Source organism: Symsagittifera roscoffensis, unplaced genomic scaffold (genome assembly GCF_963678635.1).
Source record: "Symsagittifera roscoffensis unplaced genomic scaffold, txSymRosc1.1 SCAFFOLD_100, whole genome shotgun sequence".
In the NCBI taxonomy this organism is placed as follows: Eukaryota; Metazoa; Xenacoelomorpha; order Acoela; family Convolutidae; genus Symsagittifera; species Symsagittifera roscoffensis.
The window spans coordinates 120849-128382 of NW_026971373.1; positions in this window are offsets into that span (position 1 = coordinate 120849).

Sequence of the window (7534 nt, forward strand, 5' to 3'; positions counted from 1 at the left end):
ACTTCTTCATTAACTCCTTCGTGAGATCATCCACGATAGCTTTGCCATTGTCTGATTCGAATGTGATGGGGCAGCCGTGCCTCGCTATCAGCACATTTATTAGGTGATCGCACTTTTCTTCCGCTGATCCTGTCATGCAGGGGGCTGCCTCTGCATATTTCGTGAAATGATTGATCATTACCAGCACTTGATTGTAGCCTGTGGCTGTAATGCATGTCTTCTGATGATCAATTTGCACAACTTCGTTGAACCCCGATGACTCTATTGACTGAAAGGGGAACCTCAGTTTCCTGGGGTCTTTCGCTTGTTGAGACGACAAGCATGCAGCGGTCCACTTTTCACAAGCCTTCTTCGAACCAGGCCATTCGAATCGTTTCTCTATCCTGTTGTACACTCTGTCCACGCCTTGATGAACCATCTGATAAGGAACGAAACCGCACTATTCAATTATTTTTGTAAGGGATTTTGTCCTCTTCCTTGCAGGCAACGATTCCGTCTTTGTTCAGGTACAACAAATTTTTTCTCTTCTTATAGAACTGCTTCAAGATCTTATAGCTGTCTTCCTCTAAACATCCTTCGTCGGGTGCTCCGTTCTTGATCCATCTCCTCAGATTGCTTGTCATTCAATCATTTCTTTGAGCCCTTAGGAGATTCGACAGCCGGTATCTGGCTTCCAGATACGTCTTTACTACGTTCAATTGCCACTTATTATCTCCGGGGCATAGGAATCATCCATCAACTTGACACACCATATCTTCTTCAAAGGTGTTGCTTCCTGGACAGATGGCTCCAGATTGGTACGGACGTACCATGTGGTAGTAATCTGGTTGGGCGTTTCGACACTGCTATCAGTTCAAGCTCATCTGCGGCATTATCCACTACAGTGCCCTCCTCATCGGAGGTATACCGTCTCTGTCCGTGTCCTATGCATTTCCCGGTCCAAACTGCGCTGTTTCCCTTTCACCAACAAGGAATGAATCGAAATCTCCGAAAAATCAAAAGTGGAAGTAGTTTCCGATGTGTTCTCCCAGGACTCAGACCTCGAGTCATCACTCGAGCCGATGGATTCCAGATCATTATGATCCAATCTGTCTGTGATGTTTCTCGACTCCCTGGACAAAACTCTGTCCCTCGGTTGCTTTGAATCCGGCTTCCCGGACAGCATTCTGTCCCTCGGCTGTCCCAGCATTGTCTCCCCGGACAAGTCATCCTGTCCGGGCCCGAAAGTGCCTGACTCCCCGGACAGTGTCTCGTCCCCGGATGAACAATGCGAGCTCGGCTCGTATTCATCCCTTGCGTCCGTAAAATTTACTTTTCTCGTGAAGCTGGATTTCGACTTGACCTTGACTTCTTCAGTGCCTGAACATGGGTCGATGTCCGATGTTCTGTGAACGAAGTCCTCAACAAGACATCCTTCGGCAATTAGTTCACCGGCTGGTTCACTATCGACCGGCAATCCCGTTCAACATCACGACTGAAAATGGTCACTGGCCTCTTTTCTGTTCTCTCAGTGACGGTCAACCCCTGCATGGTTTCCATCCACTCACGATCATGCCTATCCACGTCTCTTTCTAGCAAGTGACGGAGCTTCCCCATGACGTCCGCACCACGTTCACTGTCCTATTTGGCAGGGCAATGCTGTTTATACCCAGCCTGGTAAGCTCTTGCTGTACCAGATTGAATCGCACTAGCAGATCCAACGGGACAGGATCACCCCCGGCCAACACCTTTATTTCAGCGGCAGTCTTCAATTTCTGCTTGATTTGCCTGCTTATCTTTTAGTCGCTCATAGAATTCTGTCTTTTTACTGAGGCTATCAGCGTTCTGGTGTTTGTCACGGGTACGGTGCTCTATAATCATGTGTTATCCGTCCAGGCGCACGATCCAACGACCAATATAACTTTGATCGATCGAAATGTTTTCAGCCAGGCAAGACCACGATTATCCACACGCAACTTGAAGGGAGCACTCACCAAGTAGGTTCTGTTTTTTCCACGATAGTGATCACCGCGAACATCTTCGCTTTTGGCGCACCATACTTCATCTCGGTATTGCTCAGGACCTTACTTCCATGGGCTATCGGACAGAGAACTGTTCTCCCGTTCCACTGCTGCTCCTGGTGAAGTATGCCCGATATCGCAACCACTGATGCATCCGTGTCTAACACAAACATCCCCTTCTCTGTTGGCCTGCCGAGGACCGGTGCCTCGCAAATTTCGCATTTAATGTTTTCAAATGAAACTTGTGCCCCGTCGGTCCAAGTGAACGTTTTACCCTTGTTTCTCATCAACTGCTGCATGGGGTATATGCTATCGGCGTATCCTTTGATGAACTCTCGATAATAGTTAACAAACCCCAAAAAGCTCATTAGTTGCGTGTCTGTTTTCGGTGCCTTCCAGATCAATACCGCTTCGACCGCTTCGGGATCCGGTCCTTCTCCATTCTTATCCACAAGGCGGCCCAGATTTTTTATGGAGTCTCTGAGGATTTCACATTTTGAGAGTTTACACTTCAGGCCCGCGTGTTTCAAGCAAGTAAACACCTCATCCAACCTCTCTATGTGATACTCTTGGGTTGGCATTGCAATCACGACATCATCGATATTACACATGATGAGGTTCATGTATTTCTTGGTTACGTTCGTGGGTGCCTGGGCCATCAGTCGCTGAACGTGGGCGTCGCGTTGCACAATCCGAACGGCATCCTCTTCCACTGAAATAATCCCAGCTCACACGCGAAATCCGTTTTCTCCCAATCTTGCTTTCTGAGGGGCACTTGCCAGAACGCAGAGCCCAAATCCAACGTCGTGAAGAACTTCGCGTCCCCCAACTTGGAGAGGCTCTCATCGATGCGGGGAATCGGGTATGCGTCTTTTATCGTCACTGCGTTGAAGTAACGGAAATCACAACAAAATATGAGTTGCCACCCTTTCTTTTTAGCTATGACCACGCCACAAGCGCACGGGGACTTCGACGGCTCGATCATGTTGTACTCAATTAACGTCTCAATTTCATTCCTGCATGCTTTTGACTTGTGTGGGGTCATTTTCCTCGCCCCTTCCTATGAGGCACCGAGCCATCTTCTATCTCAATCTCGTGTTCTACGAAATTTCAGCAACCTATGTCGGCTTTATGCTTCGAAAAAACGTCTGCATTCCCATTTAGCACTGCCTTGAGTCAATCTAGTTCCTTATCCGATATTTTACCCTTCAGATGTTCTATCTCGAGTAGGACATGCTTATTTGCTGACAACTCTGTTTCAGTTGGTCTTTCCGGAAAATTCGAACAATTAGTCAACCCATCATGTGTCTCTGACTTCATTGAAAACAATTTCTTCAGTTTTCAATTCAGTTTTTTTCTCCAGTATACATTCCTGGTTCGCGTGAAAGGGACATTTAGTTACATCAAATTTTTCAAGTTCTCTACACTCTGAAAGTCTGTGTTCAGAGGCAATGCGTAGCCAGGTTTCTTTCCTCTCTGTATTGTCACTGTGGTTGCTTCTGTGTTCAACAACACACTAACACACGATCCGCTCTGAGTGAGTGAAAAGCTTCTTCCTAAAAAGGCCGAGCTCTTACTGTTTGGATTTGGTAACAGACACACCTGTCTGTCATTACTGAGTTCATTCAAATTTCTCATCCTAAATGTTGCTACTTCGACTTGGTTTGGCTTCAATCTAACATTTCGATCCAGGAAAATTGGCACTTTTGCCTGATTAATTAAAATCTCATTAAGAGGTTTCTTTTCATACTTCCTCCCAGGGCTTTTGATCCTGATCAACCCGTCGTTGAGGTCGATCCTGACATCAAAGTTGCGTAAGAAGTCCCTCCTCAGAATGAATTGATCGGATTCGTCCAAGTTTTCCACTACCAGGAAGCTCATCCTAAGATGTCTTCCTTTAAGCTGCAGTGATATAATCGGGTTCCGTCCTGTCACATAGATTGCTCCCTGATTGGTAGGTGCCAGTCTGATGTTTGTCGGTGTCAGATCCGACCTGTCGAAGCTCATATCAGTCCAGGTGCGGACTGGCATGACGCTGACCACTGCTCCCGTGTCTAACAGTCCTTTAACTGAAAGTTGTCTGCCCTGCACATCTAGCACATGTGCTGCCAGATCGGCTTCGCAACCTATGTGAACTGCATTCTGCTCAAGGATCGCGTTATGACCGATTCGTCGCACCTTAAGCTCTTCTCGACCAATGTATATCCGGCCTACTTGGTCACTTGCATCATTCACATGAGCCTACGTGTAGATGTTAATGCCGTCCACATTCATCAGAATTGGATATGGGCCATCGACTTCGATGTAATGTCCATCTACTCTCATTCGTCTTGGACCTCCTGCATTGAGCAGCGCTCGCGCTGTCCTGGAGTCCAACTTGGGATCCTTCTCCCTCAGGTAGTCTGCATGAATGCCCAGGTGTACCAGCGTGATCTGAGACAGTTCACTCAAGTTCTTGACCACCTGGTGTCCTGCGACTGAAATAATGAACATTATCTTTGCTCCTTCTTTCGTCATGACAAAGGTTTTACCCGATATAACCTTCAGCTTTGGAACCGGTTTTCTGGGTTTCTGTCTGTCCTCTTCTTTCGTTGTTTTCCCAGAACATCATTTTTTTTCCCGAAAATCTGTGCTTTCTAATTCCGAACTTACCCATTGCTCAACTTCCTTCGTGGCTAGCTCCTGTTGGTCATTCTGTAATGGGCCGGCCAAATCTGCCTCCAGGCTCGAGGCTATCACCTCATCTGGCAAGGTCTTGACCTTCTTAGTCGTAAACGTGCTCGATGTCGCTTCTTTTCTACGACACTCAGCTTCGTTCATCAGACGTGCTCGGCTGGCTTTTACGCCCGAAAGTGTCTCTTCATGGCGGGGATGTTTCGCGTCTGCCACTGCATACCAAAACTGAGTGCAATCCGACTTGAATTGCAGAAGAAACACCTTGGTCCACACTTCATTATGAGTCCTCTCACATACTATTCGTGGCCCTCGTCAGTCGCATCAACGTCATCGAGAAATTAGCCTATCGCTTTCATGTTCTGCTTGTAAGTAGAACAGGCGGAAACATGGTGACTGTTCTGCGCCAGTGTTTGTTCCGCTGTAGTTGCCATAATTGCTGTAACGGTTTTGCGCCCTCGGTTTTATGAGCAAATACTCATGCGACTTCATGCGCAAATCATCGGGCGTGGGCACCCGGTCAAGCGACAGCGTGAAGTGTGTGGCCAGCATAGTTTTCAGCTCATCTCTTTTCACTCCATCCTTAAACTTCGCGGCGACCGCCAAATTTCGCTCCGATATTATCTCATCGGGATTGCTCCTCCTTCTGAGTAAATCAAGGTCGTCCAAAAACTTGTCTCTGGATTCGTCATCTCTTTGACGCCTCTTTTCAAACTTCACCATAGCTTGATGCCCTTGTACACCAGAGCCGAAACGATTCAGCAAGATGTCAATTATCTTGCAAGCGCTGTCTCGTTCATTGGTCCTTTTCGCCATTACACAACTTCTAGGTTGCTTGTCAATGCGCTGCATTCCTGTTTCCTTGAGAGGCTATTTTCCTCAAAAAGCAACTTCATCGCCTCTATTCAAGTGTCGATGCAGCCATCTGATTCGTCCTTTTATGACCTCGGCTTTTTGAGTGTCCTCTTTAACCTCTCTCCCCTCTCGGTTGACTTCGAGAGCTTGTTGACGAATGTTTCATGAGATCTCATGGGATCTGTTCAGAGGCTCAAACATCGAGGCATACATCGTTGTGTCCTGCGAGAATGTAGTCAGATCTGGCACTGATCTGACTTGTGGCACAGTGGGCAATCGTGTCTCCGGGGTGGCATCCGCTTCCGGCGGGACCGGGTTTGTCCAACCTGGCCTCGATCAAGCTACCCTTGGTCGCTCCCTGTGATTAGATTCGTAATTATTTCTCGAACTTGGCTGGGCCCCGGCATAGGTGCGTGTTCTGTCTCCATCATTTGCCTGGCGTGAGCGCTCCCTTGGGGCGAGACGCTCCTCCCTATTACCCCCGTTTAAGATCTCGTCAAGCTTCCGCATCATCAGGTCAGATTTGGCATCCAACCTTTTCTCCAGGCTAGTCATCGTATGAGCATAGGTAGTGTCGCGATCGTTCAGCAGTCGCTCGATCTCTCTTGTCATCCTAATTTCTCTTTCCTCTGACTCCTTGGTTGCTTGAGCCAAGCTCTCCGCTAGGGATTGATCGGTGTTACAAATCACTTGAGCCTGATCGACTTTCGCCTGTGACTTCACGTTTGTTAGCTCATCTCGCAATTTCTCTTGACCCTGGTGAGCCCTCTCTTTGATTTGATCTATTCTTTTAGTCATGTCCCGTCGCAGCTTTTTGAGGCCTGTCATTACGCCAGCGAACATGTCACTTATCTCGCCAGCCGCCCCTGATACCGGGGTGAGACCCAGAGAAGATGAGGCCAATTGGAGTGTAGCCTGGTACATGATGACGCATCGTCCTTCTGCGTGCCCATCGACATCATCAACATGTCGGACTTCGAGGATACCCCTACAGTTATCCCATCAGACATCGGCCCGGTCGGTGAGTTGGACAACGCTTTCTTGCCCTTGTCATTCCTTGGGCACGGCGTGAAGTCCACATCCAAATGAGCTATCTCCGGATGGTCATAACTGGAAGATAAACCCTCACGTTGTAGTGACGCCATGCGCTCATCATACAAAGAATTTGAGCTTTTCTTGGCTTTTGAACTCGTTTGTTCCTCCCTCGGGCTTATACTTGACATCATTGCATTCTTGCTCTGCTTGACTAGAGGTGATTGTTTTTTTCTCCACTTGTTACTCTTAGTCTCTGATTTGGACATTCCCTTGAACAACACTTCTTCTCACGGATCGACCTCGGAACGCTCCGAGGACTTCTTCGTTCTTTCAACTTCCTCCCGTTCAAAGTCCTCGCCTGGCTCTTCCAGGTCCGCGTGATGGTGGTAGTCGGGTAGGATCAGCGTTTGCTCCCCTTCCTCGAAGGGGTCCATAAGCGTTTTGCTCGCCAGTCTGGCCTCAAAGCTTCGCCCCTGGTTGCCATCGAGGTTCTTCTCGTTTCTCAGTTTCATTCCGCTCACTGAAAGACCAGCTTGATCTTTAGTCGCTCAGTCGTCAGCAAAAAAAAAACGTCGCGAACGCTGCTAAACGAAGATTGGCTACGCCTTGTTTTAAACTTTCGCGTGCTTCGTGTGCTCAGCCTGGGAATCTCATCGTCAATTTTAACGAGTCTCTACGCTGCATATTTTGTGATAAAAAGAATTTTGACGGCAAGGCACAAGTTTCAAAATTCAATTTCGAATAAATTTTTCTCAAGTCTACTCACTCGAGTCCTCTAGTATCAAAAGTATACTTTCGATCTCGTAGCGATACTACGAGTGATTCAGCTCAAACTACACAACGGACCCACTTAGTGTTTAGGTATTACCGACTCTACTCAATTTACTAATGTAGCAGTATCACAAAATTTTCACAAGATATAGTCAGTACACAAAACACAATTGATAATCAGATAATAATATCCTACAGGT